Source organism: Melanerpes formicivorus, unplaced genomic scaffold, assembly GCF_026170545.1.
Source record: "Melanerpes formicivorus ecotype bairdi unplaced genomic scaffold, bMelFor1.0.p_v2 SCAF_47, whole genome shotgun sequence".
Classification (NCBI taxonomy): domain Eukaryota; kingdom Metazoa; phylum Chordata; class Aves; order Piciformes; family Picidae; genus Melanerpes; species Melanerpes formicivorus.
Genome location: NW_027142399.1, coordinates 1,878,573 through 1,898,659, shown reverse-complemented (window position 1 = coordinate 1,898,659; position 20,087 = coordinate 1,878,573). Strand labels below are relative to the sequence as shown.

The 20,087-nt window shown below is 45.2% G+C and overlaps 1 long non-coding RNA gene across 6 annotated transcripts in view; it reads left to right on the top strand.

The window, feature by feature from the left end:
• LOC137451986 (uncharacterized) overlaps positions 1 to 19,667 on the top strand; it is a 169,947-nt gene extending 150,280 nt beyond the window's left edge. For 5 of the 6 annotated variants that reach the window (XR_010989927.1, XR_010989932.1, XR_010989930.1 and 2 more), the window contains 6 exons: positions 1,592 to 1,742; positions 2,605 to 2,819; positions 4,489 to 4,611; positions 14,941 to 15,086; positions 18,284 to 18,361; positions 18,893 to 19,667. This is a non-coding gene — a long non-coding RNA (uncharacterized lncRNA). Of the gene's footprint in view, positions 1 to 1,591; positions 1,743 to 2,604; positions 2,820 to 4,488; positions 4,612 to 14,940; positions 15,087 to 15,755; positions 15,945 to 18,283; positions 18,362 to 18,892 lie in introns of all 6 variants that reach the window. The other variant, XR_010989929.1, reaches the window with a different exon arrangement.
• Positions 19,668 to 20,087: the final 420 nt, after the last annotated feature.

The following is a 20,087-nucleotide window of genomic DNA, read 5'->3' as shown; positions in this document are numbered from 1 at the left end:
TGTAAGCCATCATAAATAGGCAGCATACTGTTTTAAGTAGTGCCTCGGTGGGTTAGGGGAATGACTCACAATGATAACATCCTGGGGTTTTTGACTGTGAACTAACACAAGTTTAAAATGTACCGTGTTCCTTGTTAAGGGAACACCATCTTATTTGGGCTCCTGAGAAGAGGCTTCAGTGCTGCATTTCTCAACTCATTAATCTTACCAAGTCAGAGCTACGTGCGGGAGGAACATTTACTGCAAGCTTTCTCCCCTTTTGCAGCTCTTCTCCTAATTCCGCTTCTGCAGACATTCTTTAAACATCCAGGAGCCAAGGTGCGTGTTCCAAGGTCAACATTACATGTGTTCACAAAGGAAGAGACATGCTAGGACAAGTTGCATCCTAAGCTTTCTTTAAGTGCTCTAAAAAAAAAAGATGTATGTGTGTGTTCTGGGCTGTAGTGCAGATGTGTCTGCTGCAGAGGGGGAGAAGGACTTTTTATGGCCAGGGACAAAATTCCTTCTTCTGTGAGACGTGACCGTGATCTTGCCTACATCTAGCAACAATAACCATGACTTCTGGTGTCTTATCTATCAAAGTATACAGTGGGGGGAGCTATGTTTGGCTTTGGTGTTGTGTTTTCTTTCTCCCCACCAGCAAAGCATTTATTACTTCTAAATTAGCACACTGAGAACTTTGAGGACTGTTTTTAACTGGGCTCCCCTGACATTGTGTCTGCTGTGAAGTGGTGGGTGGCTTTCAGCATGGTTTTGTGACTGCATGCATCCAGGTTGAGGTAGTAGGTTGTATAGTTTAGAATTACACCAAGGGAGATAACTGTACAACCTCCTAGCTTTCCTTGGGTCTTGCACAGAACGGCGTGAGGAGCGACCATAATTGCTCAGCAATCTTTGCTCTGGACACATGGAACAGGAAAGAGCAGGTAAGGCAAGCTGGAAAATGTTTTGGTTTGTGGGGTTTTTGTTTGTTTGTTTTCTTCTGCCTCTCCAAAAGTTCAGAAACGTTCATTCCCTGAGCATTTGTTACCTGTTGGTGCTAGGTTATTGAGCGTTTAGCCAATTCAGTGGGCTAGTAATGCTTGTCTGTCTTTACCAGCATTTGAGCAGCACAAAGTGTAGGTTGGACTTGATGATCTCTGAGGTCTTTTCCAACCTGGTTGATTCTGTGATCCCTAAAAAGCACCATGGCAATGTAGCTGTGTTATTGTCTTCATGGCCAGCAATCAGAAGTCTTCAAAGGTAACATGAAAAGCATCCTGTATTCTATCTGGTATTGAGGTGTAGGGAAGCAGGCTTCCCTTTCCTTTAGTCTTGGACTGGATCAGTTTAGGTCTGCACTAGGAGTTAAACAAGGCTGTGCCCTGTAGCAGTATGAGACCTGGCAGGCTCATTGTCTCTCAGGAAGCGTAGGAGGTTGGTGCTGATGCTTCCAGATAAAGCCTGTAAGGGTTTTTTTTTGAAAGTACCTAAATCTACACAGAAGTCCTCAGGAGAGCTGGTCTTAGGGAATATCCATTAGTAATCACGAAAACAGTCAGCTAAAACCATAATTATTGGGGGGTTTTGTGTTTATTTATTTTTTTTCTAGGCTTGTACTGTTACCTTAGGTGTTTCAAAGGCTGATGCTTCTGGACACATCCAATACAGGTGCTCTGCTTCTCCCTCGCAGCATTTTGGATTAAGGAGCTGTGGAACCACCCCAAATTTTGTGGAGGAGCTGTGTGGAGAATGGGCCCATGGTGAGCCAGCAGTTCTGGGCAAGAGACCACATTTCTAATGTATCTTACATCTCTAAACTGCAGAGAATATAGCAAATACACCTAGCTGCTTATGAGAGCTGCAGTTTTATTTTGCTTAAGTATTTGAGGCCTAAAAACCTCCCTGAAACTCTGGCTTTTATCTAGCACAGTTTGAACACAAGAGTCAAGGCCTTCATGTCAGCAGAGCTCAGGTCCCCTGGCAGCCTGGATGAAGGTGGTGGCTGTGATGCTTAATCAGAAGCCAGAAGATGAGCCAGCTTACATCTTTGTACTACATATATGTTGAATTCTGGCAAGAGTTTTTGAGATCCCAGAAACAAGAGAGACTGTTTGATGACTTTCTAAGTTAGCAAATATAAGTAAAGGGTAGGCACAGGGTTCATTTTTTTAGGCTAATCTAGAAGTGTGAAAAATGATAACACTAGTTCAAGGTACCTGAATAACCCAGGGGAAAACAATAATGGGGTTTATCTGGTAAAATAGCACATTAAAACTTTAATATCATCAAATCCTTGTTTACTGAATGCAAAGAGAAGCTGCTGGTTTCTGGAGTGTGCTCAGTTATTAGTTATTGAAAGAGTGGATTAGTGGGATTTTGTTTCATCTTGTTTTCAGTGAGGTTATAGATATCACTACCATGGTTTATAGCTCTGCAGTTCCTTAGGACAAGGCAAGGATCCAGGCTAACACAACAGTGCTGCTGTGTTTCATCAAGGCACAACATGCATTAAACACATGCAGGTAGTGGGGAAAAGAAAAAGAGGACTCTTTTTGGCACATTTTAGGCAGTGCCTTATTTCCACCCCCCGCCACAAACCTTTTCTTTTTCTTTCCTTTGCAGATGGAAGTGCACATTTTCAGCTGTAAATCCACAAGACTCACATCCTATGTAGAGCTGTTGCATACCTAAGGGTTGATTTCTTTTTACCTGTTTGGTGCTTCTCTGGGAATAGATTCAAGAATGGGTGGTGAAAACTCCCAAAGGAGAACAGTCTGCGTTATTTTTGGTCTGTCCTGCAGAAGTCTTCATGAACTTCAGGAGGTTCCAAACCAGAGGTTAGTTATTCTGGCACACACGTTCCCGTGGCTGTCAAACTTAATCACAGAATGGTCCAGGCCAGAAGGGACCTCCAAAGGTCATCCTGTCCAACCTCCCCGCAGTCAGCAGGGACATCCCCAACTCGATCAGGTTGCCCAGGGCCTTATTGAGCCTCACCTTGAATATCTCCAGGGCTGGGGCCTCAATCACCTCCCTGGACAACCTGTTCCAGTGTTCCACCACCCTCATAGTAAAGAACTTGCTCCCAACGACCCAATCTAAATCTGTTCTTCTCTAGTTTGAAGCCGTTGCCCCTCATCCTGTCACCACAGGCCTTTGTAAACAGTATCTCTCCATCCTTTCTGTACCCCCTTCAGGTACTGGAAGGCTGCTATTAAATCTCCAGGCTGAACACCCCCAGCTCCCTCAGCCTATCCTCATAGCAGTGGTTCTCCAACCCCCTGATCATTTGCATGGCCCTCCTCTGGACCCTCACCATCGGGTCCATGTCCTTCCTATATTGAGGGCTCCAGACCTGTGCACAGTACTTAACTTCATGTTAAGTGTGTTAATTGTGTGATGTGCACATAAAATAAGCTCTCTTGCTCCAAAGAACAAGGGATAATAATTTAAAAGGAGGATGGTCAGTGGCACATTGGAGCTGACAAGAAATGTAACTCAGTGTGCATATTTTTCTTCTGAACAACACAGCATTCCAGCTCTCCCTGTGATGAGAGGAATGTATTGTCAATTAATTAGACTTCCATCATATGTCCTCGGATGCCCTTCTATCATATGCCTTCCATATGTCCTGATGTCATATGCCTTCCATATGCCCTCTATGTAATTAAGCTTCTATCATATGGCTTCTATCATATGCCATTTAAATAGATTTCCAGGAGAATATGGCGATGTTACAGTTATGGACCTCTTGCAATGAGTAAAGGAGCAGCTCGTGAACTGCAGATTAAAAGAGGAGGAAGCGAAAGGAAAGTGGCTTGCCCTGCACAGTTCCTTTAATTGCCAGTTTTGTTTCTCTCAGCTTAGGCAATGAATGGACAAAAGTGTCCTATTTTTCCTTGTTTTCCATGACTGTTTCATTCCCAGTTTTTATTCAGTTAAGCCCTGCAAAGAGTCAGAGAGATAGCAACTGTTTTGCAGAGCGCATTTTCCACTGGAATGTGAAAGGAGAGGAGAAACAATCCACCTCCCAGAAAACTGTTTGTCCTACGATAATGAAATGTAAACTCTGATCTTATTTTTGTTCCCTTTGAGTCTGGAAGACAAAGTGAAGCACTAGAAATACCATGGCGAGAGAATTACTGAAAATGAGCTGGTTCACTTGCCTTAAGCACACATCCTTGTTCTCCCTCATGGACAATGGGTGCAGATGGGATTGTGCTTTTCTTGGCAGGGTGATGGCTTGGTGGAGAGTGGCCTAACGTAGGAGAACAGGGAGGGAAATGGATTTCAGATTTACTGGGACTTGTTAAGGATAAAGACCCAAAATAGGCACTGATGCTTATAGATGTAATGAAGCAAACTGCAAGCATCCAAGGAATGATGAGGTCTTGGAATGGTTTCCAGTGAAGAGACAGCTAGTGTGCTCCTTTGCCTTGTGTACATTTGTGTGTGTCTGTGCCTGCTTTCTTCCCAACCGTTTCTGAGACTGTTTTCTAATCCCAGTCAGATCTGATAGAGGAGCAGTGGCTTCTGAGATTATTCTGCTCCAGCAAGCCTTCCAGAAATGACAGAAATCACAGCCACACATCCAGCAGTCAGGAAGAAGGTTGGAAGGACAAAGAAAAGGTAAAATGCTAACATGTGCTGAGCTATGAAAAGGAGAGCAGTTGGTAGCATATGCCAGTTTACCTGGATTAACTGCACCCAATGAAGTAATGAGAACGGTTCCAACAGCTTCCCACTGGCTGGTAACCAGTGTGTCCCTGAAGACTTTGTAGTCTAGTTGCTAAAGCATGCCAAAACCCATACCGTCATGACTTCACTGCTATTTTTATGTGCTCTGCCTAGATTAAGCCAGAATATACTGAACAATGCTCCTGTATTTTGCTGTGTAGGCAAACTGCTAGCCACTATTTGTAATATAGATGAATTCCTGAAAGATAAGGGGCAGGTCTTATTTTGTCTTAATCTTTTCACTTTCAACTCAGTGCTCACTTGAAGCACACAAAACAGAAGCAGTCCATCTGCAAGCTCTAGGCCATTAGGGAAATGATATGGAAAAATTCATGTTGTGGTCCTGCACCATGATTAGTTTGCTGGTGCCACAGTTGTAAACTGCACACTAAGGGAAACCTTGAAGCCACTTGTAGTATACCACTGAAATTATCTGTCAAGAATAATTACTGAAGTGTTGCATTCAGAGATGTGGGGTTTTTTTTTTCCCTAGTTTGCTGGGCAGCATGAAAATACCCTTGCAAATGCTCTTTTGCTTCTGTGTGTTCACATGGCTATGATACTTGTGAAAGAAAGTCCACTAGCAGCCCTGAAGAGGGGACTCTGCTTGTCCACAAAATTATACCTGATGGCTTCTGACCCCATAAGTGTCTTCTGATCATTCTGTTGTGCTGCCTCACAGTTCTACTTGGAGAGAGCCAGCCTGTGACAGTCATAAAATCATAGAATCAATAAGGTTGGAAAAGACCTCAAAGATCATCAAAGTCCAGCCTATAACCCAAGATCTCATGACTGCTAAACCATGGCTTCAAGTCCAATCCCCTCTTGAACACCTCCAGGGATGGGGACTCCACCACCTCCCTGGGCAGCGCATTCCAGTGGCTAACAACTCCCTCTGTGAAGAACTTTCTCCTCACTTCAAGCCTAAACTTCCCCTGGCACAGCTTCAGATTGTGTCCTCTTGTTCTGGTGCTGGTTGCCTGGGAGAAGAGACCAACCTCCTCCTGGCTACAGTCTCCCTTCAGGTAGTTGTAGAGAGCAAGACGGTCTCCCCTGAGCCTCCTCTTCTCCAGGCTAAGCAACCCCAGCTCCCTCAGCCTCTCCTCATGGGGCTTGTGCTCGAGGCCTCTGAGAAAGCTGAGGCAAGTGTGGCTTCCTGGCACCTATTCATATGGAAAGGCAGCTGAAACTCAGAAACTTTCACTGTTAGAGAGATTTGTTTGTTTCTTTCTTTCTTTCTTTTTGTTTAGTTTTGTTGGTTTTTTTTTTATATTAAGAGGAAACAATTTCTCTAATCTTTTTCCACACCCAGCTGAAACTCTGCTTGCAACACTTCTGCTGCTAAATTAAATGCATTAAGTAGGGTCAAATTTGTACATAAAAGTTTTGTAAGAACTGGAAGTATGAAGTAGAATGGAATGCCAGAAGCAGCCATTGTTTAAGGAATAAGGCCTTAAGTGTTCTATTGGTGCCATTTATAAATCTCTATAAAATGTATAGGATTCATGTCACAACTGGAATTCCAAGCACAGCAACCTTGTGAGCTGAATTATGATGATGACAGGATGCTGCTGTGCAAATTAATATGAACTCTAACAGGCTTCTGCTTGAAAACTGCTCAGACAGTTAAATAAAAAAGAAAAAGGACAATTCCATCACAGAGATTCAAAGGTCAGACCTCAGAAATGCTGCTGCTCTCCCCTTGTGGAGTTGTAAATTACTGGAGAAATTCTTTTAGTGCATGCTAGAGCCAAAAGGTATAAAATATAAGGGAAACAGACCTCCTTTCAATGAGATGCAGATATCAGTTACAGTGCAAGGTGCAGCTGGAAAAGAGAAGAATTAGCTGGTACAGAGCAGCTTAATATTTGGAGCTCTTCTGTCAGAAATGAACAGTCTGTGGTAGGTCAGAGCAGAGAAGTCTTATTGACTAACTGGAGCACGCAGCCCAGGGGGATTGTGGAGTCTCCCTCTCTGGAGATACTCAAAACCCACCTGGATGAGTTCCTGTGTGACCTGCTCTAGGTGACCCTGCTCTGGCAGGGGGGTTGGACTTGAGCTTTTGAGGTCCCTTCCAGCTCCTAATATTCTGGGATTCTGTGAACATTTTTCTTCTCATTCTGGCTTTCCCCTGTCCACAGCTTGGTGGCTAAGATATGAAACAAAGTGAAGCTTGACATTTCCAGCATGAGTTTTTGAGCCAAGTTCTACATCCATTCCTAGCTCAGTCAGAGACAAACTCACATATGTGTGGTGTTGGGCTACCAGGATTTAACACTGCCATAAATAGAATAGAGTGGAGTGGAGTGGAGTGGAGTGGAGTGGAGTGGAGTGGAGTGGAGTGGAGTGGAGTGGAGTGGAGTGGAATGGAACGGAACGAAACGGAACGGAACGGAATAGAATGGAATGGAATGGAATGGAATGGAATGGAATGGAATGGAATGGAATGGAATGGAATGGAATGGAATAGAAACTAACTGAACCAGACCAGGTTGGAAGAGACCTTTGAGTACTTCCAGTCTGAGCTGGAACAGAAAGGAAATCTGATGTTTGGAAATTTCCCACAGCAGAGGAAGATCCAAAATACTTTAGCTGGGGAAAACAAACAAACAAAACCACCCAAACCCACCCAAACCCAAACAAACAAACAAAAACCCCAACCCAAACTAAACCAAGCCAAGACAAAACAACAAAAAAGCCACACACAAAATCCCAAACCCCTTCCTTTATGTTTCTTCCTTTCTTAAACAAGGCAAAACTTCTACCTGTCCTGACTCCACTAATGCTCCAGACAGTCCCAGTTGCATAGATTCAGATTTCTATGGTCACAATATAAAATGTATTCTCCCTGAGCAAGTAACTTTTTTTACATGCAGTAGGGTGAAATTGGCCTCTTTGTACAATGTCATGGCCCTGTTTCTTGGTTAAATAAGTTCATGAATCAGGTTTCTGGGGCACATATGGAAAGAGATTGAAATTCTGCATTCTGTTTTACATGCAGTGGCACTTCCTTACCACCACCTCTCCCTGCTTCCTTCTCAAACTCATAGACAACAGCTTCCTCTCCTTAGGTGATCCAAGGTTGTCTGAGGTGTACTGCAAATGAAATACCACTGGCTAAAAGCAGGAGGGAGCTGCTACTACTGTTAGGGATGAAGTCACTATATGGGAACAGGCCAAGAGAGTTGGGGCTGTTCAGCCTAGAGAAGAGAAGGCTCCAGGCAGACCTTAGAACAGCCTTCCAATAACTGAAGGGGGCTACAAGAGAGCTGGGAAGGGACTCTATAAAGGCTTATAGTGGTAGGAAGAGGGGGAATGGACTGAAGCTTGAGGAGGGCAGATTTAGACTGGAGATTAGGAAGAAATTCTTGACAGTGAGGGTGGTGAGACCCTGGAACAGGTTGCCCAGGGAGGTCATGGATGTCCCCTCCCTGGAGGTGTTCTGGGTCATGTTAGATGAGTTGGACCCTCAAGATCCCTTCCAACCCAAACCACTCTATGAATCTATGAAACACAGCAAACATAAAGCCCTTGATTTCCTTTTTCCATCTACATTCTTGTAGGTTCCTGCATTCAGGCAGCCAGCCTGCTGCATCCTGCAAGAGAGGAGCAAACATTGTGGTGCAGGGTTCTCCCTTGCTCCTCTCGGGTCACTGAGGATAAGTCCGCTCCAAGCATGAGTCACCTTGCTGCCATTTTTCCTTCCGCTCTTTGCCAAGGTCTGATGACAAGACTGTGATTCCTCTCAGCTTCTCTTTGTTACAGGTGTGACACACAGCTCAGAGGGTTTCATTATGGCTTTCATAATGTATTAAGGAAATGTCAGGATCAAGTCATTTATAATTAACAGCAGCGTGTACCTGTCATGTCGAACAGTTGTAGTGTGAGGGGATTTTTGTGAATGGGCCACATTTTACACAAGCAACTGTCAATGACCAAAAAAACCCACCCCCTAACCAATCAGGCAAATGTTTAGTGACTGCAGGGTTGCTTTTTTTCCCCCTCATTTGTCTGTCTATTTACTCCTTCTTGAATTCTTGATAGGCAGCTGGAAAGTTGTTGCCTGTTGCTCTTAGATCCAGTACAGCTATAAAGCTCAAACCATGAATGGAAGCCTCTGTGAACATTTGGATGTTTGACCCTATTATAAATCTGGAGTGGATAAACCTCTGCATAATGCAGATGTGTGAGCACTGGCTGTATTGTTGAGACCAGAGACAGTAAGACCTGCAGCATAGGAGCTGTGCTATACAGTAATAGAATCATAGAGTGGTTTGGGTTGGAAGGGACCTTAGAGATCATCCAGTTCCAACCCCTCTGCCATGAGCAGGGACACCTCCCACTAGCCCAGGGTGCTCAAGGCCCTGTCAACACCTCCAGGGAAGGAACATCCACACCCTTCCTGGGCAACTTATTCCAGTGTCTCACTATACTCAGTGGAAAGAATTTCTTCCTAATATCCAGTCTGGGAGAGAAACTGGAAGCCTCAGTCTCTGTGGTCCCTCCACCTCCAAATACCCACTTGACAGCCATGTGGTGAGACTCAAAACACCCCTACTGTAAAAATATCTTCTGAAATTTTGGACAAATGCATTAAAAATTATAAAATATCAGCAGCCTGGCATGGGCAGGGCACACAGATGGAGAGTGGCTTAAGAGCAACAAAGTTGGTGAGGGGTTTGGAACACAAGCCCTATGAGGAGAGGCTGAGGGAGCTGGGGTTGCTCAGCCTGGAGAAGAGGAGACTCAGGGGTGACCTTATCACTCTCTACAACTACCTGAAGGGAGGTTGTAGACAGGCGGATGATGGTCTCTTCTCCCAGGCACCCAGCACCAGAACAAGAGGACACAGTCTCAGGCTGCGCCAGGGGAGGTTCAGGTTGGATGTTAGGAAGAAGTTCTATACAGAGAGAGTGATTGCCCATTGGAATGGGCTGCCCGGGGAGGTGGTGGAGTCGGCGTCATTGAAGGTGTTCAGGAGGAGACTTGATGGGGTGCTTGGTGCCATGGGTTAGCTGTTTGGGTGGGTTGGATTGGTTGATGGGTTGGACACGATGATCTTGAAGGTCTCTTCCAACCTGGTTTGGTTTATTCTAATAAAGGTTTTTTATTCTAATAATCCATTGCCATTAATTCCAAAGGCTTAACACTGGAGCACAGCTTCACTATCCTGGGATACTCAGTTCTGAGAAGAGTGGCTTCTCCTGAGAATAAGAAAAAAAGAGGCCAACAAAAATTCTCTGAAGCAGGGAGATTCCTGAAATTGAGATACCATTCCCATTAGAAAGGAAGACTAAATTGCTGTTATAAAGAACAGAAAAGAAAGAATGAGGAGGTAGACCGAAACATTTTCTAGAGCTTCACAAAGTGCACCTGAGGAGATGTGCAAGGAAACTGAATGGTGGCAAATGGAAAATGTTTTAAGAAGTTTTTTCTCCACTAGTATTTCATTTAAAAGTGAACCTTATTGCTTTTAGAAGTTAGTGGGAAGTTTGCAAGTCTAGAACAGATTGGATGCCTACAGTTTTATTAACCATACATAGAAATATGGTGGTTGATTATCAGAAGAATAGAATAGAATAGAATAGAATAGAATAGAATAGAATAGAATAGAATAGAATAGAATAGAATAGAATAGCAGAGGATAGAATAGAATAGCAGAGGATAGAATAGCAGAGAATGGAATGGAATGGAATGGAATGGAATGGAATGGAATGGAATGGAATGGAATGGAATGGAATGGAATGGAATGGAATGGAATGGAATGGAATGGAATGGAATGGAATGGAATGGAATGGAATAGAGCAGAGCAGGCTGGAAGGGACCTTTGAGGTCATCAAATCCAACCTCTCACCTAACACCATCTAATCAACTAAACCATGGCACCAAGCACCCCATCCAGTCTCTTCCTAAACACCTCCAGTGATGGTGACTCCATCACCTCCCTGGGCAGCATATTCCAATGGCAAATCTATCTTTCTATGAAGAACTTCTTCCTAACATCCAGCCTAAACCTCCCCTGGCACAGCTTGAGACTGTGTCCTCTTGTTCTGATGCTCCTTGCCTGGGAGAAGAGCCCAACCCCCAGCTGGCTCCAACCTCCTTTCAGGGAGTTGTAGAGAGCAAGAAGGTCTCCCCTGAGCCTCCTCTTCTCCAGGCTAAGCAACCCCAGCTCCCTCAGCCTCTCCTCACAGGGCTGTGCTCCAAACCCCTCCCCAGCTTTTTTGCCCTTCTGTGGACACATTCCAGCAACTCAACATCTTTCCTAAACTGAGGGGCCCAGAGCTGGACACAGGAGAACTGGTTTAGGATGTTTCAAAGTTTAGGATGAAATGCAGCAGTTCAAGACTGGGGGGGGGGGGGGGGGGGGGGGGGAACAACAAGTGGGGAAAACAGCTCTTGTGGGTGCAGCAGCTCAGGCTGATGCTAGGTTTGGGGAGACTACAGTCAGTCCCCTGGGGAGTGTAGGCAGACCCTTTGTATTCCTTAGCTTAAGTGAGATTTAAGGAATTGCTGTAAATAGCAGGTCAAACCCATTCCCAGCTTAATGCCACTGCTGGGGCTTTCTTTGAAAGTTTGCTTTTCTTCAGTTTGAAGTGGCCTCTCAAGCAATAGGAGTTGAGGCAGCAGGGAGTGGTTTGCAGCAGTGGTGGCTGCAGTCTGTCAGAGGCCACTGTTTCCCCTTGGCTTTCCAGCTCCTTTCATAAGTGAGGCTGCTAGATTTGGAAGACAGAATTTTTTTAAAGAGTGAGGAAGAGCAGGGGGGGAAAAAAAAGGGAGGAAATGGGAAGGGAAGAAAGCAAAACAGGATTGCTCTCTGCTACAGATCTTGTGGTTTGAGTTCAATTTGAAAATTGCCCTCCCAATAGCTTTTGAAATGTGAAAGGAGAACTTGTAAGAGCCCTAAGATATTTCAGTCAAGTGTTTCTCTTCATTTACTGAATGAGGAGGTAAACACTCAAGTCTAAATGGGAAAAACAAATCAGAGTCCACTACTTGCTGCGTTAGTAACGATCTAGATGCTGAACCACATCTGTCCTAGGGTAGAAACTACTGGTCAGCACTCTAGAACCACGCTGCTGTCATACATTCAAAGGACTCTGTGCTGGTTGCTGCATTTCACTAAGTGACCACTCAGGGTTTTGCATCAGAAGTAAAGAACTGAAGTGTGGCTAGCAGGTCGAGGGAGGTGATCCTCCCCCCTCTACTCAGCCCTGGTGAGACCCCACCTGGAGTACTGTGTCCAGTTCTGGAGTCCCTATTATAAGAGGGATGTGGAGGTGCTGGAACGTGTCCAGAGAAGGGCCACAAGGATGATCAGAGGGCTGGAGCACCTCTCCTATGAGGACAGACTGAAGGAGTTGGGGCTGTTCAGTCTGGAGAAGAGAAGGCTCCCAGGTGACCTAATTGTGGCCTTCCAGTATCTGAAGGGGGCTACAGGAAGGCTGGGGAAGGACTTCTCAGGATCTCAGATAGTGATAGGACTAGGGGGAATGGAATGAAGCTGGAGGTGGGGAGATTCAGGCTGGATGTGAGGAGGAAGTTCTTCCCCATGAGAGTGGTGAAGCCCTGGAATGGGTTGTGCAGGGAGGTGGTTGAGGCCCCAGCCCTGGAGGTGTTTAAGCCCAGGCTGGATGAGGCTCTGGCCAGCCTGATCTAGTGTGGGGTGTCCCTGCCCATGGCAGGGGGGTTGGAACTAGCTGATCCTTGTGGTCCCTTCCAACCCTGACTGATTCTATGATGTGGGGTGCTCAGTGGTGCAGTTCTGTCAGCTCTCAGTACCAGGGAACTCTCAGTCATGCTGCAGTGAAGGGCTAAATATTTAATCCATAAATTAGTGCTCAGAATTAAGGAAGACTACTTGACATCTGAAATCACAGGGAGGCTTTTTTTTTCCCTGTGTAATGAAAAACCCTCTTCAAATTATTTAAAGCATGCTTCTCTTGCATTTTATATCGGGGGGGAGGAGGAAGATGTGCAAGTGAGATGGGGCAGTTTTTCTCTTGCTTAGTAATAATTTAGTTCAGATAGATGACAGCAGGATCTTTCTCTTTGTCCTGCCAGGGCTTGAAAAGGAGCTAGATTGCAAAGAAAATGCTTCCAAGCTGCCATTTCCACAAATCTGAGCCTCGCTCATTGAATCATTTCATTTGGTCTGTGAGTTAGCTTGCAGGCAAGCACTAGGCAACAGGACCCCAGCATATCTTTAACAGCAATTGCTCAAGTAGAGCCTTGAGACCCAGGGAGGTGCTGGATTCTGATGTAACTCTTCACATTTTTGTTCGCTTCTTGCCTGACGCAGGCCTGAGACTGCAACAGTAATTTGCCAGAGTAACAACGAGGACAAAATGAATCTCTCTCTTTTTTTTTCTTGCCTGGGTATCTGAGTGTGGCATGTTTAGGTTTTAATATTGGAGTGTGGGGGGTGTGTGTGTGTAATTCCAACCCACCACACTGAGGGAGCTTTAAAAACTCCAAACAGGGCAGAATTCACTTGGGAAGTTCAACGTCTGCAGCGCGCCTCCCTTCCTTGCTGCGAAGCTCTCGGTCTGCCTCGTGCCACATTGCATTACATCTCCACACAGGCTTTGCATTAGAAATTAATGTAGATTTGTCCTCAGATACCCTACTGTGGAGAGGCCATTTTAAAGTCTTTAATAGGGCATTAGAGCAATTTGTCTGCGATTTAGTTTTAAGTGGGCAAGGAGAGTGGTGACAAACGAAGCTGGGAGGCCCTAAAATTCTTTGAATATTCCATGTTTTCCTGGAACTGTTGGGGAAAGGCTGCCAGAAAGGTCTTGGCAGGTTTTCTAGGTGGCTGTCCAAGTCTGAAGCAAATGTGGATAGTGAATAGGCTAATGCAGTACACAATGCAGTCCAAGTATGCATATATAACATAAGTTTTTCATTTAAGAACTCCCATTGCATGGAGGAGCAAATGTAATGCTAATATATCTTCCTGAAAGAAAATAGCAAGGGGAAAAAACGCTGTCATCTTGTAACAATAGAATGGGGGATCTTTTGCCCTTACTTTTTAGGGACTGTGTGTTGTCAGTTGAAGGAGAGAAGCCTTAGGAAATGAAATCAGTAGGCAGGCAGTGGCTTTCCCATGAGGGCCCCCCCATTAATCAAGAATGGCTTACATGGCAATAGTTTGTGTCAAAGAAAAAAGCCAGAAGTTGTTCAAAGAATGGATTTCCTTTGCTGGATTGACTTTTTGTTGTTACCATGCAAGTAATTAAAAATAGCAATTAAGCAGGGAAGTAAACAAATTATCATAGTATCATAGTATCAGTCAGGGTTGGAAGGGACCACAAGGATCATCTAGTTCCAACCCCCCTGCCATGGGCAGGGACACCCCACACTAGATCAGGCTGGCCAGAGCCTCGTCCAGCCTGGGCTTAAACACCTCCAGGGACGGGGCCTCGACTTGGGACCTGCTGCTGCAGTTGGTTCCATGCAGACAGATAGTTCCACTCCCAAGCATGAGGCCATCTGTTTGGGTCAAATGGTAAGAATGCAGTGCTGCTGCTGAACCATCCCAGGTAAAGGCTGCTTTGGGAGGGCTTTCTCTGTGCACCAGGGTCAGAACCATGGGGTTCTGTGGCCACAGGCAGCCAGAGAACGGAATGTTTACATTGGGGGTGTTTAGGAGGAGACTTGATGGGGTACTTGGTGCCATGGTTTAGTTGATTAGATGGTGTTGGGTGATGGGTTGGTTGTGATGATCTTGAAGGTCTCTTCCAACCTTCTCTCTTCTCTCTTCTTCTCTCTTCTCTCTTCTTCTCTCTTCTCCCTTCCCTTCCCTTCCCTTCCCTTCCCTTCCCTTCCCTTCCCTTCCCTTCCCTTCCCTTCCCTTCCCTTCCCTTCCCTTCCCTTCCCTTCCCTTCCCTTCCCTTCCCTTCCCTTCCCTTCCCTTCCCTTCCCTTCCCTTCCCTGGTGAACAGACATCTATGAAGAAACTTTTCACAGGGACTACCTCCATGCTGACATACACCTACACAAAGTTAAAACTGACAATGTTTGTCATCTAATATATACTTTTATAGAAGCAAAATCAGCTTACAAAAGTTTACTATTACATTTAAAAACCCTAATGAAGGTTTTTTTCCCCCCTGGTCACAAGTGATTTGATATTCAGGTGGCTTTCTCCATGATGTATCTCACAAAAACATTGCGCTGTCTTCTTTTTTTCACATCATAAACCCAACTAAATTGAAGTTTGAAGGTGTATTGGAGCCTGCAGTGCAACATTAAGTGATGTGGAAGTGTGGCCTGGCACCAGGAGTGTGGAGACTGGCTGCTGTGCTTGCGTCCCGCTGCTATTTCTGGCATACAGAGACTGAGCAGTGTTCGACGGGCCAAACGTAAGTCCTCGGAGGCTGCCGTGCCATCCTCGCCTTCTGACGCTCATTCTGTCTGTCACATGCCTCTTGATATGTGGCTTTCTAATTTTTAATACACTCTCAACTGAAAAGAAGTTCCTGTGTAGTAAGACCTCTGCATCTGGTTTCACAAGAGATAAGGGCACCTGGACTTGCATTCAGCTTGCCCCTGTGTTAATGTGCCCAAGCCTGTTATTTCTTTGACAGCAATACCTAAATGGCTTGGCATCCCATAGATACCCTGTGAGAAGAGACTCCCTGTCCCCAGGAGCTTGAAGTCTAAATAGATAAGGCAGGCAGAAGAGGAAACAAAAAGAGATGGAGGGACTTGCCCAAGCCACTTAGCACATTGAGCAGCAGGACTGGGAAAAGGAAGAGGTCTTTTGAATTCTCACCACTATCATCACCACTGGTTTGGGATTCCTCTGCCTGGTTCTGTGCCAGCTTTTTTCTGTCCCTGTGCAGGAATCAGTGGCTTGGGCCCACTAACCAGCTGGAGAAAATATTTTGGTGCCCTACCTTGTGGTATCATTCTTAAGCAGTTTTTTTGTTTGTTTGGTGGTGTTGTGTTTGTTGGTTGGTTGTTGGGGTTTTTTTTTGAGGTAAATATGCCCTCAAGTTGTTTATCTTTTTCAATTGTGTCAACTGCAGGGAGCTCTGTAGCTGGAGTACTGGTTGTTTAGCCTGGAGAAGAGGAGGCTCAGGGGTGACCTTATTGCTGTCTACAACTACCTGAAGGGAGGTTGCAGCCAGGAGGGGGTTGGTCTCTTCTCCCAGGCAACCAACCCCAAAATGAGAGGACACAGTCTCAAGCTGTGCCAGGGGAAGTTTAGACTCGAGGTGAGGAGAAAGTTCTTCACTGAGAGAGTTGTTAGCCATTGGAATGTGCTGCCCAGGGAGGTGGTGGAGTCCCCATCCCTGGAGGTGTTCAAGAGGGGATTGGACGTGGCACTTGGTGCCATGGTTTAGTCATGAGGTCTGTGGTGATAGGTTGATGATATTTGAGGTCTCTTCCAACCTTGATGATTCTGTGATTCTACATTTCCTGCCAGGTCAGATTCCCAAAATGCCCTTAAACTTTATGCATGTTTCTGAAGCTGACTCTGGGTTCAGCAATTCAAATTCCAGTTGAACATCTCAAATATGTAATTTTTTTTTCCTGGCTTTTTGAGGAAAAAAAAAAAACAAAAGGGAAAGAAAGAGCTGGATGAAGAACATCATCTCTTTTTTTTCTCTCATGCAAAGATCCTATTGAAACTTCAAGTAAATTTCTTAAAAGCAGTAAAATTTGACCAGACAGAAAGCCTTTGTAGCAACCTTGTAGGTTAACATATTAATAGAGTTCCTTCACTTAGGAAATAGAATATTTCATGATTTGACAGATTTTTCTGTATGAAACCCAGGGGTCAGTTCTGGGCCCTGTCCTCTTCAACATATTCATCAATGATCTGGATGAAGGGGTAGAGTCAGTCATCAGCAAGTTTGCAGATGACACAAAGTTAGGGGCAGATGTTAGTCAGTTAGAGGGTAGAAAGGCTCTGCAGAGGGACCTCGACCGACTGGACAGATGGGCAGAGTCCAATGGGATGGCATTCAACAAGTCCAAGTGCCGAGTGCTGCACTTTGGCTACAGCAATCCCATGCAGAGCTACAGGCTGGGGTCAGAGTGGCTGAGAGCTCCCAGACAGAGAGGGACCTGGGTGTGCTGATCGACAGCCGCCTGAATATGAGCCAGCAGTGTGCCCAGGTGGCCAGGAGGGCCAAGGGCATCCTGGCCTGCATTAGGAATAGTGTGGCCAGCAGGAGCAGGGAGGTCATAGTGCCCCTGTACTCTGCTTTGGTTAGGCCGCACCTTGAGTCCTGTGTCCAGTTCTGGGCCCCTCAGTTTAAGAAGGACATCGAAACATTGAACGTGTCCAGAGAAGGGCAACAAGGCTGGTGAGAGGCCTTGAACACAGCCCTGTGAGGAGAGGCTGAGGGAGCTGGGGTTGTTTAGCCTGGAGAAGAGGAGGCTCAGGGGTGACCTCATTGCCCTCTACAACTACCTGAAGGGTGGTTGTAGCCAGGAAGGGGTTGGCCTCTTCTCCCAGGCAACCAGCACCAGAACAAGAGGACACAGTCTCAAGCTGTGCCAGGGGAGGTTTAGACTCGAGGTGAGGAGGAAGTTCTTCACCGAGCGAGTCATTCGTCATTGGAACGGGTTACCCAGGGAGGTGGTTGAGTCATCGACCCTGGAGGCGTTCAAGGGGTGATTGGACGTGGCACTTGGTGCCATGGTCTAGTCATGGGGTCTGTGTTGATAGGTTGGACTCGATGATCCTCGAGGTCCTTTCCAACCTAAGTGATACTGTGATACTGTGAAACCTCAAGCTGAGCTTAAAAACGATGGCACCAGCTCCAGACAGGTTAGATTTATCTGAGGTTTCAGTGAGGTTTTTGGAGCTTTCCTTATGTTTCAAGTGAATGGAGTTGAACATTTTGGTGGACCTGAAACCATGTGAAATGTGAAGGCTTTCAGGTGCTTTGTGTGATTATGGAAATGGCAAGTCATGCCAGAGGAGATGTAATACATTTTTGTGTGTGTGAGTTCATCTACATAAATTCGAGTCTCACCTGGAGTTTCAAAGTTAAGTCTGGTATGTAGAGGAGAGCTCATGGAGAAGGGCAGATTGTTAACTCCCCACAGAGAAAACACACATAACTCTAGGTACTGCACTCCCACTTCTCCTACTCTTTGATAGCAGATGAATTCATCTCTGTAACCTTTCTTTTCAAATCCCTCTGTTATATTAACTCAACTTTTGTTGAACTCTTCTCATTTCCCTAAACTTGCTTTTCCATCAGAGCATCGAATGGTGCAGTGCTCCAGAGCCTTGCATCAGACTCTGGTCACTAGGAGGTGAGCAGCACTGGTTTACTTTTGGTTGCTTCACTCACTTTGGGATTGTTTTATGGCTTGCTCACCTTAGTATTTTCATTATTCTCCATTATCCTTGGGATTGATCTAGTTGGTACTCAAAGATATGTCAGGATAGTGGTTGGGTGAGGTAATTTCCTAACACATGCCTTGTTGGATTTGGAGGTGAGAGCTGATGGGTGAGTCAGCTTGAAAGGATTTGGTGGTGAAAGGGAATTTACATGGTCTTCAACCACATTCCATCCTCTGTGTTGACTAACAGGGTATCAAATGAGGATACCAAAAGTAACCTGGACATAGCAGCTTTCTTCCAAGGACCTCCAAACATTCCAAGGACAAGGTAAGCATTGTCACGATGATTCTATGTTATGGGGAAGCAAGGTAGGAAGTAATTCTTTCATCACTGACTTGGTGTGGAATTGGACAATGGGGTACCAAACAGTGAGGTTCAAATAAGAAGCTTCTGTTTGTCAGATTCCTCACTTGGCAGGGCACTGAAAGCATTTGATTTATTTGCAAACTATTCTCCTATATTATCATATATGCAGTCCATGGAGCTGAGATAGAACTTGAAAGATGTTTCCTAAATGATGTCTGTATAGTTTGTCTAGAGGGAAGTTACTGAGTTGTCTCAAAAAGGCCTTAAGTTTTTATAGTTAATGCATAGATCCCTAAATCATCCTCTCTGGCTGAGCATCCCTTCTCCTTACATGTCTTCTCCTTTGAATTGCTGATTCCAGTTGGTCTCAGAATAATTAGTAATAGTTTGTCTTCCCTCTGCTTCCTGCTATAACTGTGCACCTTCCAAGGTCTCTTCTTCCTCTGAACCTGTCTCCATGATTAAAATTCATTCTTCCTTTCTGTTTTCCAGCTTCTCTCTGCAAACTTCTTCTCACTCCATTTCTGCAAGGACTTCTCCTGCAAGCCAGGTCCCTAAGAGGATTAGTGAAGGGGATACCAATGTATTTATACCCACCTCAGCACGGTAGCAGTCAAACATTATAAGTTCCTGGATTATTAAATGGCCTGTAGTGCATGAAATAAGCTTCAGTCTTCAGGTGCAGTTCAGAGTGGACAAGTATGTACCTCAGGGCTGCTCTGAACTTAGCCCCAGTTCCGGTGTTTGTGTTTTTCCCTTCTTAATGTGTTCACATTGGCATGCTCAGGATTAAGTGGGCAGCAAAGCCATGGCCTCTTTAAATGTGAGAACAGTTTTCAGGCCTCTTTCCCTTGCACTTATTTCAGTAAAAACAACACCGGCGAAAGCCCCAAACAAACAAAAAACCAGAACGAAAGGGAAGCACAGATGAGGTGTAGAAACCCCTCAAGCTTCCCCAGTTTAAATTCCAGATTCCTGGTGGTTACAGTGCCAGGTGATGTTGGCATTGGTGTTTGCTGCTGGAGTGCCCGAGTCGAACAATCCCAAAGCAGCGAGTTAAATACACGGCTACGATCAAAAGAGAACGATGCCTCCAGTTTATTTTTTGTGGGGTTTTTGTGGGGGGTATTTTTTAATGCCAGCCTGGAGGCCCTTAGGTGGTGGAACTGAGTCTTTGAAAAAACAAGGTGACTGGACTCTAATAAAATGAAGTGTCCGGATGTTAGTGATGATTCATAAAAGCAATTAAAAAGGGAAAGTGCTTTTCCGCTGAGCGTAATGTCTTGGTTTGAACATGCCCTTAAAGAGTGTGTGTGTGTGTGATGCTGCAAAGAGTGGTCAGTGGATAGTGACCACTCTGCATGACTCTCTTTCCAGCATAACACTTCTCTTTTTTTCTTTGCAGGGTTCTGATGATCAAAGCCATTTTTTAATTCATTGTTTCTTCTCCTAGTTGAATCTTTCTTATTTAGCTTCTATTTCAAAATAGTTCCCATCTCTTCTTAAATCTGTGGGGGACAAAAAAAAAACCCAACCTACTGAAGATATAATATTTTCCATGGGGTTTGCAATGTAAATACTGGAGGTGGTTGAGGCCCCATCCCTGGAGGTGTTTAAGCCCAGGCTGGATGAGGCTCTGGCCAGCCTGCTCTAGTGTGGGGTGTCCCTGCCCATGGCAGGGGGGTTG